General features: G+C 49.0%; 1 long non-coding RNA gene and 1 pseudogene across 1 annotated transcript; one reads left to right on the plus strand and one right to left on the minus strand.

The window, feature by feature from the left end:
• The first annotated feature begins 8,394 nt into the window (after positions 1–8,394).
• LOC126519004 (uncharacterized) lies at positions 8,395–11,954 on the plus strand. The gene is made up of 3 exons (XR_011890372.1): positions 8,395–9,360; positions 10,171–10,368; positions 11,624–11,954. It is a non-coding gene; the product is annotated as an uncharacterized lncRNA (long non-coding RNA).
• Positions 11,955–12,475: 521 nt separating this feature from the next.
• LOC126519005 (putative nuclease HARBI1) lies at positions 12,476–15,213 on the minus strand (annotated as a pseudogene).
• Positions 15,214–17,000: the final 1,787 nt, after the last annotated feature.

Genomic DNA, 17,000 nt, shown 5'->3' on the forward strand with positions numbered 1-17,000 from the left:
CCCAATCCTCAGGACAAAGTGTGCCGTGGTTGTGACACCCTTAACCAAGGCCCCGACCACCAGTGCTCCCCCTGTTGCAAGCTGTGCGGGGGAACACACTAGACGGCGGACCGCAACTGCCGCGCAAGATACGCAAGACCCCCTACGTCGTGACAAAAAGGCAATGGGAACGACACAGGGCCGCTGAGGAGGCGGCCGCCGAAGGCACCAGCCCCGCCGGGAAGCCCCGCTCAAAATCCAGGACCCGCAGCCGAGGCCGCTCCCAGTCCCGGAGCCGCACCGCAGACCCCCGACTGCAGCACCAGCAACGCCGGTCTCGCAGCCGCACCCCCAGTAGAACCCCAACGAGAGACACCGAAACAACCCAGAAGGTGAGCTGGGCAGATGCGGTCACGGGAAAACGAGCACCAACCGCGAAGGCTGGCGACAAAACACCCGCTAAGAGAGAGACGGAGATCCTAAATTAACACAGGCGATACAAGCGCTGCAGAAACAAATAGAACACATGCAGACACAGATTCGTGCAATAGACGACCTCATACAACAACTTCAGCATCCCTTGAAAAGCGGTGCCGACACAGAGGCCATGCAGGAAACTCAAGAACCCATAGAGGACAACGAGGTCATATGCCCTGACACTAAACACAGACCCACTGCCACACAGGCCACACAGCCCACGCAGAGAACAGAAGAGGAACCCATAGAGGACGACGAGGTCGAATTCCCCGATACTTAACCGAGACCCACTCCCACCCTTACAGAGGCAACACGACCCAAGCGCACTCGCGCAGAGATACGCGACGCGCGAATAGATGCACTCGAAACTCGCTTAAACAATCTCGAGCAAACTATCATCGTGTCCATCACGCGTACCCTCCAGCGCAGCGTGGAGAGCGTTCACCTCAGACTGTCCAGATTAGAAGCCGCCAACAGTACGATCGTACCGCCGCATGGGGAAGCGGCGCAACACATGTAACAAATATAAACATGGCCCGACACCCATCGAAACAAGAACACACGATATGGCAGTGGAACTGCAGAAGTTACCAAAACAAACGAGCGCACTTACAACAATACCTGAAAATGATCCCCGAACGTCTAGACGTCATCATACTGCAAGCAAGAAACTGTCCAGCTAAACTCGCGGGGTACCAGTCTATAACAGGCAAGGCCGAGAAACCAAACGTCACTACGCTGGTCAAGCGAGCGCACACAACTATCGAACGCGATACCAAAATCAGACATTGAAAACGTCCTCGTAGAACTAATTCCACCGCGCAAGACGCGCAACAGCATCTTCGTACTCAACGTCTACAGCAGACCCAGATGCCTCCAGCACCGCTTCCATGTCCTCTTCAAATCGGCAATTGACATCACCCAGGAGCAACAGCTATTCATTGGTGGGGACTTCAACGCGGTGCACACGGCATGGGGTAACAAGCACGATCACCCCAAAGGCACGCATCTATGGGCAACGGCGCAATACGCCGGACTCGAGCTGGTCACCGACCCCGCGGCACCAACAAGGCAGGGCAACAGCGTCAGCACTAACACGACGCCGCACCTTACTTTTACGTGCAACACACGCAAAGTCACTTGGACAAACACCATGCAAGACTTGGAAAGCGATCACTACATTGTTTCCATAGAAACAGAAGACGGCCCGCAGGAACACAATGCCGGTCGTCAAATGAAGATCACCAACTGGTATCAGCCATGCAAACATCGTGACAAGCAACAGGTGGAAGACAACGAATACATAGACCAATTGACCGACCAACTGCGGTGGGATATCGAGCAAGTGACACAAACGATGCCGTCGAAAGCTGGGCTCGAGACAATAGACTCCCGGTTGCTGCACATGTGGGAAGCCAAGCCCCACCTGCAGCACCGATGGAAACAACAGACACAATAGGAGACTACGTAAACGGATAGCGCAACTCAACAAAGGAAAAGAAAAGCATGCGCTTAACCTGCAACGACAACAACAGGAAGAGAAATGTGCGGAGATGGACGGTGAACTCACCACGCGTTGCACGTGGCAGATACTGCGGTACTTGATTGATCCCACCGACACCAAGACCACACACATGCATGGCATATACAATATCATACACGCTTACGGGGGAACGGAGCAACAGTTCCTACGGGATGTGGAACACCTTTACATATCCCAAACGCCACCGCAAATATATCCGGACTACTTGGGAGAAAGCAACGCCACCCTAGACGTCGAATTCTTCGTTGCTGAAATCCAGGCGGCCCTCGTGAAACTCAACACCAAGTCGGCCCCTGGCCCTGATCGAATATCCAATAAGGTACTACGCAATATAGATTACGGATCGATCCAGAAACTCACAAAATACATTAACGAGTGTTGGGTGCACTACAAGCTACCCCAGCAATGGAAAGAAGCAAATATCATACTGATACCGAAACCCGGCAAGAAACTACAGCTCGAGAACCTGCGCCCCAACTCCCTCACATTTGGCGTGGGCAAGTTGATGGGGCACGCATTTCTCAATAGACTCACGGATTACCTCGAGGACAACGAATTATTTCCACACACCATGATTGGGTTCAGAAGACATTTCTCCACGCAAGACGCCCTTCTCCGACTAAAACATCAAATTATAGACAATCCGGGTCGCTCGACGAGAGCCATCCTCGAGCTGGACCTGAAGAAGGCCATCGATAACGTTCGCCACGATGCCATATTGCGACAGACAAGCTAATTCTCGGACTGCGAACTTACAACTACGTCGGAGACTTTTACACGGGAAGAACCGCTCTCATGCAAGTGGGACAACTAGAGTCAGATCAAATCAACATCGGGAGCTCGGGCACCCCGCAGGGCTCGGTGATCTCGCCGATGCTCTTCAATCTCGTCCTGCTAGGCTTACCCGACCGATTGCTTCAGATTGAAGGACTGAATCACACGCTATACGCGCATGATATTACGATCTGGACGACAACGGGAAGTGACGGAGCGAGTGAGCAACGTTTACAGCAGGCCATCCAATGCGTGGAAAACTACCTCGTGGGCACGGGACTTGCCTGGTCGGCCGAAATATCCGAACTGCTGCTATATAGACCGGTGAGAAAGGGGCGCCCACCTAAAGGCACCAACCCCCGGAAAAAGGAACATATCCAATTAAAGGCATCGAACGGCCTACCCATCCCGATGGTAGATAAGATCCGGGTATTAGGAATGGTGATCGAGCACAAGGGCGGCAACGGCGAAGCACTTCGCGAGGTAACGGCAAAGGCCACCAGCACGATGCAGCTCATTCGACGCATCACCAACAAACACGCGGGCATGCGCGAAGGCAGCGTCATACGACTCATACAAGCCTTCGTCATTTCTCAAATAAAGTACACGGCAGCGTTTCAGAACTGGACGGTAGCGGAAAAAAACAAGCTCAACGCCCTCATACGCAAGGCGTACAAATGTGCGTTCGAACTTGCGCCGGGAGTCAGCACAACCAATCTCTTAGACCTATGTCTACACAATACGCTCGAGGAACACGAGGAGGCGCAACAAGTGTCCCAACTCGAGTGCCTATCCAAGACCCGCCCCGGGCAGACACGTGCTCGAAAAGCTCGGCCTCACGTACCACACGCAGCACGGCATACGTACCCCCATTGCCTCGCAACATGCACCCCCAACACCACACGGGGATACGTAAAGCCACAGCGCAACACATGAACCAAAGTTACTCCAATAACAAGGAGGCGGCCTTCACCGACGAAGCCCGTTATCGAGACAGGAAGAGTTTCGTGGCGGCAGTTACTAGCCACCGAGGCAACCACCTCACGAGCGTCACCGTGAACACGGCACATGCCGAAGCGGCAGAGGAAGCGGCCATAGCACTGGCCCTCACACAAACCACAGCAACATACGTGATCTGCGATTCTCAAACGGGAATTCGCAATTTTGCAAATGGGCGCATCTCGCAAGAGGCGTATCGATACTCCAGCGACATCCAATACACCAGGGTAAGGCCGACTTCGATACCCGAAGGCACTTGCTATGGATCCCGGCATACACTGCTTTGAGCACCCCCAACGAAGCGGCTCACCGCGTTGCTAGAGGCCTCACTCACCGAGCATCATCGGAGGAAGGGCCCCGCGGGGTATTGCAAACGTCTGGGCGTGGGGGGATTATTTGACCAGGTTACACATCACGACACACTACCAGTTACAAAGACGCGTATACCCATTCCCCCACGCTAGGTTAGACAGGATGCAAGCAGTACACTTCAGACAATTGCAAACAGGTTCTTACAGAAACCCCAGACTCATGCACGCCATATATCCAGACATGCACACTACAAACAGATGCACATCGTGTGGCGAGGTTGCCTCAGTAAATCACATGTTATGGGAGTGTCGGGACTTAACAAACAAGTCGGGCAGTGCCAACCCCTCCGTCTCTTCCACCGCCAGCCTCCGGTCGCGCTGAAAGACCGCACTGCTCAGCTCGAACCTGACAGCGCAACTCTGGGCCGTACAGCGAGCCGAGGAAGCCGCTTCGAGACAAGGTCTCGGAACCGCGTCCGCGGCGGGTGCCCAGACCTATAAAAGGACGCCGGACTCAAATCTTATTGATTTGAAAATAAAGTTTACGCTCTTCAAAGAGCTAATGGTTGTAAAACCGCTCGCATACAGTGTTTTTGTACCTACTAAAGGAGCCCTAGGGAGGCAGTTTGGGAAAGTTGTTATTCTTAACAGATGATTAAGAAACATTAAACTGGACACGGACAGAAAAATAACACTAACAAAAGTTTTTGTAAAGGTGCCCATGTGCCATTTTTCCCTGTCGCTGTGTATTTCGGACTTGTTTAGTCGGCCTGATTAAATGGCACTGAACACAGCAGCAAATAATATTATATTGATAAACCATGTTCTACAGATTCTTCGTTACTTAAACGATAATAGCTTGACCATTAGAAGATAACGTGTCTGTGATATTGGTGGGAATATTTCTTTTTTATATGCGCCGTTACAGCTCAGTGAAAATTTGCAGAACTTGCTAAGTGTAGTCTTTTCGTTTCTTTAGAAGGGAATTTAGTCCATAATTACCGCCAAAGCAATATTACGCAAGTACGTTTCAACGATGCCAAAATCTGTTACGTTAGGGCAGGTGGCTGCGGTAAGTTCTGGGCTGCTTCGCCAAACATCATTCGTATGTAGGTCCTTTTTAGTCATGGTAACAAATTATATTTCTTGTTTCATTTTTTGTAATAAATATTAACAACTTAGTGGCACGTCTCAAAATTTTCTCTGGTCATTAGTGTATCCTGCAAGAGCTCCGCCCTGCCAAAATATCCCGTATGCGTGCACTACGGCGTTTGCCAGTACCCCTTCTTACCTCTGGGGCGTTAAAGTACGCGAAATCATTCAAGCAACCAGTGTAAAAAAAGGAAATAAATCTTACCCGTATAGGCTTCGGTAGCAGACATGTAACTTAGCTCTGCGTCTTGAAAAACAGCAACTTGCATTTAACGAAAATACCAACATGCCCTGCAACCCTCACATCCAATAATCTCGTACATAAACTACCTGCCGCCATTAAAATGAGAACACCCGAGTGCCTGCTGTCGTGTAACCAAGAGAATAGCAAAGAGCATGAAGTTGTATCGCAGTCTGATGGGTCACGAACACAACTCGTGACGCATCAGAGTTGGTCGTATATGTTCGCGCTCACTGGATTTCGCTTGGCTTGACAAAATCCAAGCATTACGGTGTCCGCATTGAAACGACTGCAGATGAAAGATACGACGATCCATTATAAAGCGCGTACCTTCGTACATGTCGTACGGAATTAATGAATATGAGAGTTGTGATGCATGTATGCGCGTTTACGATAAGGTGCGAGTGAATTGTCCGCCACTTAAGGAATAAAGCGAATGAAAGTCATGGACAAATATCTCTCGATCATGCCTAATGATTATTAGTCGTATCATGATTATATCATGATTAGGCAGGATCATAATGCTCATGTCCAATGATCATGACCGCATTGTAAATGCGGTAAAACATTATCGAAGCGCTTTCGCGACGCCGCTATAGCGCAAGATGCGAGCATGCCAGCCTGTCTATTTGTTGTCGCCATGATCATATTTCCGAACTGCAGCCCCACAATTGTGGCCACTACCTGGAAGAATTAAATGAGTGATGCGAGACACACCATACATGTCATTCGGTGACTAATATTGAATCGTAGAGTAGAGAGCGTTGGCTGTTTTCGGTTTGATATATTGTAAACAATTCGTTTAATAGGCGTAAGCGAGTGCGTTCAAATTCACGGTGAAGCATCAATAACGCCCTTACCCATGAGTGTCACTAGGCTGCTCGGTCAAGCTGTCACTCAGGCAAAAGACGTGTAGGGCGTATGTGTATGTATGTGTAAAAACGTTTAAAGTCCTTAAGGGGTGACACCGGAGCTCCGGTACCGCTCGTAGGCGTCCAGGGAGCCCGATGTCACCCTAAGGGGCAGGGGTTAGTAGACGAAGCGGTTTGCCGCTTCGGCTGCCAGGCGGAGAATGTTGGCCTGTGCTGCCGGGTCTTCGCTATGAAGCGTGGTCTCCCATGCTTCTTCGTCCTTGAATAAATTATATCCCAGGAAGTAGCTGCACTCCCATATATGTCTTAAGGTTGCCGTTTTCTTGCAGAATCTGCAGAATTGGTCCTTCAGATTTCCCGTTTGCGTGAGGTATCTCCATCTGGGAGACATGTGGTTCTTGGCTTCCAGGCGGCACCAGATGACTGCCTCTGTGGACCTGAGGGCACTACCCAGGAGTGTATATTTCCGGCGACCTAATCTGTAGCGCTCTATGACTTCGTGGTAGATCGTGAGCGTTTCGACCTGAAAGTTAGGTTGAGGCTGTCCTCGCCCCCTCGCCCCCTCGCCCCCCCCCCCCCCCCCCCCCGAATAATGAGCGCTCTAGCGAGGGCGTTGGTGGCTTCGTTTCCTGGTATGTTGGAGTGAGCGGGACACCAGGTTAGGGTGATTCCTCTGTCTATGTTGCCTTTCAATATTATGCTGTACGCGCAGGATGATATTTTGCCTTTGCAGAAATTTCTTACTGCGGATTTGCTGTCGCTGATGATCACCCTCGCGTCGGTACTAACGCACGTTAAGGCGATCGCCGCTTCCTCCACTGCCGTGGCGTCTACTCCGCTTGTATATATCGCGCCTTGTTCTACACCGCGCCTGTCGACTACTACTGAGATAGAGCTTCCGTCTCCGCCAAGGGCGTCGTCTGTGAATGTAACCATCTCGGGTGCATTCTGCTTAGCTTTGTTGCCAAGTGTTTGGCTCTGTGCTGGCGTCCTTCCTGATCGTGTTTTGGGTGCATGTCCGTGGATATCGGTGTGACTGTGAGAGCTTTCCTAACTTTGTGCAATGTCCGGTATTTGGGTCCTCTGTTCCCTTGTAGTCCTACCCAGTTTAGAATTTGCTGTCCTGTCTCGGTTAGACTCAGGCGTTCGAGTTATGCCGTTCTCGTCGCTTCCGCTAACTCCTGCCATGTGTTATGCACCCCCATTTCCTAAGTGCCTCGTTGAGGTCAGAATTGGTAGTCGCAGTGCATGTTTCGTGCATTTCCTTATTATTACGTCTAACTTGTTTCTTTCTGCTTTTTTACGTTAAGGAATGGGGTTGAGTACCAGATCCGACACAAAGTGGAGGCCTGAACCAGCCTTAACTTGTTCTCCTTTAGCCCTCTGCCTCTGGCCGAGATTCTTCTAATGATGCTTATCACTTCGTTTGCGTGCGCGTCGAGCGTAGCAATAGTCGTGTGGTTGTTTCCTGTTTTGCTTATGAGCATGCCCAGAATTCGGATCTCATCTACTTGCGGAATTTCTTTCACGTCTAACCCCCGAATGCAGAGATCTAACTTGGATCGGGCTTGGACTTGACTTGACTTGACGAAGTCGGCCCGAAGCAAGGAGCGGACTTCAAAACGCCCAAGTCGGCTTCCGCGTTTCATAGACGCTGAAGCTGACTTTCTTCGTCAAGTCAAGACTGTGCTTCAATGCAGAAGCCGGTTGCTCGCCTGCGTTCGAGGTTAACAATAAATTTATTAGCGTAAGGCACGTTGTACAGTAAAAAAGTGTGTATCTTTCCAAATTTCTATCAGGGCATAAGTGCTGAAGTATAGTTTGGGTAATCTGACGGTGTCCGCCGCCGCGATGCGCAGTGTTGCTTGCAGAAAGCGACCGTTACCCGCGGGTTTAAGTGAGTTTCACGTTTCGGTGTTCTGGCGCACTTTTTGAGTTGCAGGTTTCACCATTTTTCCAAGTCGGTGCTCCGCTTTTACGCGACAGTGTATTTGAGTGCAAATTAAGAACCTTTATAAGCACATTCATATCGGTTTTAGCTTTTTTTTAACCAAAAGGTCTTGTTGCACGTTTGTAGGAATGGCCATAGAGAAGCGAACGAAATGGTTGGTTCGTATGGTGGTCTTTCAACGGCTTTTGTTCTCGATTGCCGCAAGGCGTTCGTGCGCCGTCTGGCCGGGCAACCGGATGCAAGAGGCCGAGATGAGGCATATGGTCGGTTTCGGGGGAGCTCGCGCGTCCCTTTTCGCCTATAGGCATTCCAGCAGAAAGGCAGAGGCCCTTGTTCTGGTCCGGCTACGTGACCCTTTGAAGAAAAGACCAATCTATTCGAACGCGCTAGGCTGGAGTCATAAACAAGAAAAAAAACAGCAACATGTGCTGCGAACGAGGAGTACCGAGCGCCGTAGAGTCCCCTGTCCGGACCCATATGGGTGACAACACCCGCTAAAAAAACAAAATAAATAAATACATAAACAAAATGACACGTGCAAACGATTTGCCGCATGGATGGTTTGTCGAGAACAACGAGAGGGAGATTGTGGCACAGTGATGGACATAGCAAATTGCAAGCGCGTGTCGTCTGCTAGGAAAGTGTCGTCTGTTAGGAAAGTGTCGTTTGTTAGGAAAACAAGTTGTGGGGCTCGCGCGCCGTCCGCGCGCCGCATTTGCTACGAAGTTGTTGTCCTGTCAACAAGCTCACGTCGCACTCACGTACGCTCTCCTCCGAAGAGAATGCACCGCAACGCAAGACGGCACCTCGTTTTACTGAAGACGAGAAGAGCCTACTGACCGCACTTGTCAATGACTGCAAGCATATTGTAGAATGTAAAAAAACTGATGTCGCATCATTGGCAAAGAAGAACGAAACATGGAAAGAAATAGCTAAACAGTATAATGCGAACCACGGGATTACGCGGCGTGACCACCTCCAACTGAAGAAATGTTGGAACAATCTCAAGCAAAAGTGGAAAGAGGAAGCTGCAAAAGAAAAGCGAGAGCGCCACAAAACTGGTAAGCGCACATGTTCTGTATGGCTGGCTCATTTGGGCTACTTTTTATTATGCTCGCGCACTTCTTTTGTGTTCGGTGGATGAGTGCGTGACAGTTTGGCATGCTGAGCGTAAATATGGTTGTGAGCGCTAATAACTAGTGATGACATGTGTTATCATTGGGGATGAGAAAATACACTCGTAATCACGTTTTCCGCAAGCTGTTGTCTTATCACGAAAATTGCAGGCACATGTAACCTGCCTTACACGTTAAAACAGTCCTCGAGTAGTTTCTTGCGCCAAAGGGACTGCTAGATATGCAACGACTTTAGCACAATTCAAAAAGACAGTGCCGTGACAGAGACACAGGACAGCGCTAACTTTCAGCTGACCTTTATTGAAACACAGAGACAGATATATAGCGAAGCAGGTATGAAAGATTTGTATCTTTTGCATCTTTCCATACCTGCTTCGCTATATATCTGCCTCTGTGTTTCAATAAAGGTCAGTTGAAAGTTAGCGCTGTCCTGTGTCTCTGTCACGGCGCTGTCTTCTTGAATTGCGCTAAAGGCTTTGCCATTATGAGTAAACCGTACCAACTAGCTCAAGAATCAGCTTTATTGGACTGCTAGAGATCTTTGAGCAGGACTTTCACTAAAGCAGCGCATATGAGGTCGGGCAGGCGTGTTCTGCGTATTCCGTCGTTATTATTCTGGTTCCGGTAAACCAGTTTACACTCCAAAGATAAAAAGTGGCGGAGTACAATTATTTATTGAAGCAGCTATTGAAGAGTGCGTCTATTTTGTGCTGAAACTACTTTATTTCTCGTTAGGAGGTGGACCGGCACCTTCGACCATGGCCCCCATCCACCAGTTGGTGGGATCGATTGCTGGCCACATAGCAACGTGGGTAGATAACCCTTTAGATTCAGATGGGACCCAATACCAGCCTCCCGTCGAAAGTCTACCTGTGGTGAGGCTACTCCAACCAATGGTGGATGGGCAAAATGAGCTGGACTTTGACTTTCAAGGTAGGGTGTTTTGCATGTGAAATGCACTTGGGTCATAAGAAAGGGATTTTCTTTGCTGCGGAATGTGATTTCTACGTAGACATAGAGCGGTGTACGCTGCATTTCGAGCGGGCACTTAACCCTAAGGTGACAGGAAACACTACTGTAAAGAGGCACTGTAGATACGGTTGTGTGATAATGAAACTATAGAATGAGTGCATTGGTGGGATGTCAGAAGGGTGACCTATCTCAAGCTGTTTCTGTACTGGGTAGCGCATTGCACATGTTTGTTTTTTCAACCGACATGCGTGCATTTGGCGTGAAATTGTTTTGTAGCAGAAGGCATGGGCAAAGCTCTTGTGAGGTGGTAGTGAGCGGTAAAGAATGATGTATAGCTCAAGATCGTCAGAGGGATACAAGAAAAGACAGATCGCTAACATCCAACAACCTTTATTTAAAGAAACAACGGTTCATGTACATTTAGTCGACATCACGTGACAGCGCAAATCACCTTTTTAGGAAGTCATTCTCTTTATTAGTCAGAAGCAATGGCGGAGTTCACACAGTTTCGGCCAAGACCTAAAATCACATTGGCTTCCATAATTTAAGGTTTCAACCGTTTGCGATCCTTACAGACAACAGTACATGCGTCAAATGAAGTCTTGAATCCACAGCTTGTACAGTTAATCCACAGCCAGCCATGACGATTATTTTTCACCCGATTTGCATACTCACGAACGCGATCGTCAAGGCAGTGACTCATCTTATCTATATACAGCTTACGATATGAAAGCGAAGCCTTCTAAACCGCATTGTAGATACAACTGGCAAACTCCACTCTGCGTTTTTAATTACACCTACTCATGCAATCAACACTATATCGTAAACGACACAAATTACTTTGTTTGCATGGAGTAAAGAAGTTAGCTTTGGAATGGTTACCTAGCTTTCTGAAATTATGGAAGAAATTGTGAAGGTGAGGAATCACTGCTACATTGGCACATGTGTTCACAGCCCTAGGGCTCCTCGGAAACCAGTTTGGAATCCTAGGAATCATTACCATTTTAAGTGCACATGATCTGATATTCTCATCTAATTGGTGATTGTTTTTTCATGTTTTAAGCTTTCTCAACTTTATAATTTTTCCAGCTGTGAACAGTTTCAATATGTAGTTCCCAGAAATGTATAACTCTTCTCTGCATGCAGTGATGGACTTCATTGCCTGCGTCATATAGTGCTCCCTAATTAACGTTACACCACCTTTCGTTTATTACAGATGATCAGTGGGATGCCGCGAGCCTTGCTGAGCAGTCACAGCCACCAGCAGCTACTGAAGCAAATGAGGACAACACCTCCTCTTCGATCGTGCAGCCCAACACCGAGCAAAACGCTCCTGCAGCAGGCCACACCGACAGCTCCAATGCTTTTGGAGCTGCTGTTAGCTGCAGTTTTGCTGCAGCAACTGCCACTGGGGACGTCTGCAGGACTCCAAGGGGGCGGTTGGCCCTTTTGGAAAAGACGTTGAACGCTGAAAACGACGTCCGTTCAGAGCTCCCGAGGGAGGAGCATGCTGTCCGTGTGCGGCTGCTTCAGGAGAACCACGCCGCCACGCTGCAAGAACGAGCAGAAAAGAGGGCATTTGAAAAACAAGTAGAAGAGCTTGAGCTTACGAAGCAAAAAAATGAGCTGGAGAAACAAAAGCTGGCCATAGAGATTCTTCAAATAGAAAAAGAAATTAAAAACGAACAGCTCCGCAGGCTGCGGTGTACTGAGACACATGAAAAATAAAAGAATCTGTCAGCAAAAATGTGATGTGCTGAAACCACGCAACAGTACGTTTGGATGCGTCCATTGTTCAAAAGTGCATGGCCGGGTGTAGCAGTCCTGAGAAGCTTTTGCATGCCTGTCAAGCAATCAATTGGACCACTGATAGGCACGGTGATCAGGCAGCACGTTTGGAACAGTAAAGATCAGGGAAAATGTGGTGCAGCTTCGGTAGCCACAGCAGCAACAGAGAATAGCGGCAGCAAATATTTCCTCAATAGCATTCACTTTCTGGAAGATTAATACAGCATTCTCGAATAATTTAATCAAAGCGAACGTAATAACAAATGCAGCAGCTTGAGCTTGATAATTTTAAAGGAAAAACAGCTCTGTGAGGTGCAACTGGTTTGTGATTCAACAGCCTCCCAAACTAAGGAGAAAATAAAACACGTTCTAAAAAATGATAGGATGTCGGTAGTCGTACACGTAGGTGCACTTCGCAATTATGCTTGAGTTCAGATGTATGGCACACTGTGGAGAAATCTGCAGTCTTTACCTAAGTGAAGCTCTTCTGGATAAGTAGCTGCCGTGCTTGCATTCCTGAAAAGCTGTCAGTGAGGCGATCAACTGGTGGCAAGTGCAGTGTTGGATTTGCCGTTGTCGTGCTGGAGGGGCTTGGGGGAACTCTGTGAACAGGAGGCTACGGCTCCTTCAGCAGACAACCCAAGTTGTGCAGTGCTGCACAGGCTGTTGTAATGAGGACGATCTTTACCTCCTTATGCTGCAGCCCCATATCCAGGCAAGGAAAGCGGCGCTTCCGGACGCCAAACGCCCTTTCAACAATGTTGCGTGTCCTTATGTAGGCTTTCTGGTTCCTGTTTGTATAAAGGTTTATTGCACGTTATCCCACAAGCATTACGATTCGATGCCACACCTCAACAACGTGGTCCATGTTTCCATCATGCAACGTCACCGACATGTTAACTTACCTTCCTTGTGGTGTGTGTGCTGGGCCAGGATCTGAGAGCGGTGTCAGCAAGAATGGCTGACATGCATACCCCGCATCTCCCAGCAACATTCCAGGCACCCTGCTCTCCTCGTAGAGCACCCGCAAGCGGGAGTTGTCAAAAATTCGGCTATCGTGCACCGAGCCTGGCCAGCCGGCAACGATGTCACAAAATTGCAAGTGTGGTCCGGCGACAGCCTGCGTCAAAGCAGCAACATATCATTCAGCAGAATTAAGGCGCATTTACTTCGTGAGTTCGGGATAAACTACCCGTGTAGTACGGTTGCATGTTGTTGCACACAATCACTGTCGATAAAGTCTTTCGATCACAAACCGCAGACAGTAGTCCTTCTTTAAGAACCCCCGCGAAACCCGCATTAATGGGCAAGCAGAAAACGAAAAAAATGAAAGAAAATAAAGTGTTACTATGTTATAGTCATGCACATTATAGGAAACGAAGGTACATTCTAATACAATCACTGGGTTTAAAATAAAATGACGGACCTCGAGCGCAGCAAAACATGCGACGAAGGTACAAGCTCCGAGCCCCTACATATTAGCTGCATTAATATACTCCGCCAGCGCTCGATACAAGCGAGCTATGAATGTACGTCCCGCAAGAATAATAAAAAAGAAAAAAAAAGCACAACACATGCAGTACACGAAATACAGGCGAGCTAAACTGTTCAGAGTGTTTCAATTTTCATTGCTTACCTGCACGATGATGGAGAAAAAGCCCTTGCGGTTACGGAAGACCTCCGCGTCGTCACCGCCGGGGCTTTTAATGCGCACGTGTGTGCAATCAACGCATCCGGTTACGCCAGGATATTCAGCCACTTCATAAAATTCCCGCATCACTTTGGGAAGTCTGGCCGACTGCGGGAAGCGCACCAGCATCGGGCGCAGGTGCTTCGCGATGAGCAAAGTCATCTTTCCAACTGCGCGGCACACTGTTGACTGAGGAATGCGGGCCAGATCCCCGGTGACTGTTTGAAACGTGCCAGCACCGTAAAACCTCAGAGCCATCAGCAACTGCAGCATGGGAGGCACAGGCTGTCCTCTGTTGTCTCCGCTTTCCCGGATAGGCACCATAGCGAGAAGCTGTCGCACGGCGTTCTTCGTGAATCTGTAGCGACCGAGGAATTGTTGGTCGTCGTACAGCTCCATCGGATTCCCTCGGTCACGTAGGGCGGGTCGCGGAATTCTTGGCAAGGAATGCGCCTCTGAAAATGCTGTATCCATGGCGTGGCAAGCAAACTCGAAAGCAGCTAACCTGCGCGCGACATCCGTTCGGGAGGCTGCCATGTTGGAATACCGCACGAAGTCAGTTTCAAGCTAGCCCGGGAGCAGACTTGAAACGCGGGCGGACTTCGACCCAGCCAAGTCGTTCGCAAGTCGTCCGCAAGATCGAGAACGATTTAAGACGCGCGGCGAAGCTGTCTTGAGACTGCCAGAAGTCAAGTTCGAGCCAAGTTAGATCTCTGCATTCGGGGGCAAGTCTATCGAGATTTTGGCAGGAGATGCGTTGTCTGTCCTCGTCCGGGGTCTGATGATTAGTAGTTGCGACTTCGTCTGGAGCAGCTCAGCCATTTAGCTTTGGCATGGAGGTCTGTGATGTCGGCTGCCCGCTGGAGCCTTCGATAGACGCATCGCTGCCCTCTTTGAGCCAAACGTTGACGTCGTCTGCATAGACGCTCGTCTTTAGTCCTTCGATCCTTCCTAACTTGAGCGAGAGGTCTTTCATAACTAAGTCAAATAGGAAGGGTGATAGGATGGCTCCTTGCGGAGTGCCCCTGTTGCCCAATTTAATCTCTTCTGAGCTGAGGCTCTGCATGTGCAGGGTCGCTGTTCTGTCCTTGAGAAAAGATTTTACGTAGTGGAAGGTTCTCTTCCCTACGTTAACATCTGACAGGCCGTCGAGGATGGCCGACTGGCTGACAATAGCAAACGTTTTGGTTAAGTCTATGCCCAATATTGCTGTCGTATCTTTGGTCTTTGGCTTGTCTATAATATCGTGTTGCAGCCTTATCATGGTATCTTCAGCGCTAAGATATGGTATGAAACCTACTATCTCGTGAGGCCAGATGCTGTTTTCTTCCCCGAATCGAGTTAGTCGCTTGTGAATTACCTTCTTCATTAAATTGCCTAGACAAGAGGTCACTGAAATTGGCCTTAGATTTTCTGTACCAGGGATATTGCCCTTCTTATGAATTAAAATGATGTTGGCGTGCTTACAGTCTTTAGGAACTTCCCTGAATTCCCACAGTTTGTTCAGATAAGCTGTAAGGTGAACTATAGAGTCATCGTCTAAGTTCTTTAGCCTACTGTAGGTGATCCTGTGTGGGCCAGGGGCTGTGTTCGCTTTGAAGGCAAAGAGCGCGGCTCTGACCTCTGATACTAGAATGGATTCTTCAAGTAGCGGATTCTCCGCTCCCTAATATTCTTTATCCGCTGCCGGGCATGCGGGCCTATATGGATTTATTAAGGTCGGTCGATGAGCTGTTCATCGGTTCCGTCAAATATGTATCCTGCTTATATTTGCTCTCTGTTGGCTTGGGTTTTGGTGTTCGTGAGGTCTATGAGGAGGCGCAGCATCTGTCATGTGTTGGGACGGCTCATATTCTTCTCCAGCTCGTCGCATTTTCGATGCCACCTTTTCTCTTCTAGTTCGAATGCGTAGCTCTCTATTTCTTTATTGCTTGGCTATTTTGTTCCTAAGGTTTGGTTAAATTTCTGGCGCTTTAGCTTGTTGTCGAGGGTTATTTTTCGGTTCCACATATTGATAAGCTTGTTGTCTAATCTGAATGGTAGGTCATCTCCCTCTACCGCTTCGGTGGCCTGTTTCACGTGTGAGACGACGCTTGAGGTTCACTCTGTTATGTCTCCGATTTCGCCTAAGTCTGCTGTTGACGTCATATCCCTGAATTTGTCCCAGTCATTTGCGGTGGCCTGCTTTGGCTTATGTACGGGCACCCCTAGTTTCCTATCGATTTGGATTTCGATTATAAAGTGATCGCTGCCGAGGTTTTCGCCCGTGTTTTTCCACGATGCTTTGCCCTTCCTGTGCCCGTCCTGTGCCCTAGTGCTAGTTCCGGTGTTGCGCCACAGAAGATGCTGGTACCCGTTCTGGTTGGCTCGTTCGGGTCCGTTAATAGCGAGAGCTCTGTCTTCTGAATCGCTTCCCACAGCATTCTACCTTTCCTGTCGATTTTGGTGTAGCCCCATTTGTGATGCTTTCAGTTAAAGTCCCGTATTAAGAGCAGGGGGCACGATTTTGCTGCCCTCAGCGCTTTCTTAAATGTGGCCTCGAACTGTGCCTTTCTGTGACGAGGTGGGCTGTATGCGTTCAGGACGAATATGGTTCCGCTATTATTTTTGCCGGTACTGGCGTCGTGTTCAATTACCGCTGTTATTCTTAACTAGGGTGGCTACTCCAGATTCCTCCCCTCTCCCGCTGTCGAATGTGCGGTACCCTGAAATTTTGACTCAGGGTTTTCCTGTTTCATGTAACGCCACGGCAAGCAGAGGCTCGCCTTGATCTTAAATGTGCTGTTGCAGCAACGCCTTTTTTCTTTCTGAAGCCCCTGCAGTTCTACTGCTAAATTATATTTCCTGTCGTGGCCATGATGAGGGAGAGAACGGGGCTTCCGGGCTTGAGGGAGGCTCCGCATCAGGATGAGCTCGTCATCGCCTCCTAGCACGGTCAGAAGTGCGTTCATATGATTTGATATAGCCTGGACTTTCTTATCTATAATAGCGCTTACGTTGGTTAGCATGCTTTCCTCGTGTTCCTTGAGGCGTGCTTCTAGTTCGTTCTCGTTAATCTCTGTTCTTTTTTCTTCTCTCGGGTGGAGTCGTTTCGTGCCACTCTGCTTTCCTTTTT

Source organism: Dermacentor andersoni, chromosome 10, assembly GCF_023375885.2.
Source record: "Dermacentor andersoni chromosome 10, qqDerAnde1_hic_scaffold, whole genome shotgun sequence".
NCBI classification, from domain to species: Eukaryota; Metazoa; Arthropoda; class Arachnida; order Ixodida; family Ixodidae; genus Dermacentor; species Dermacentor andersoni.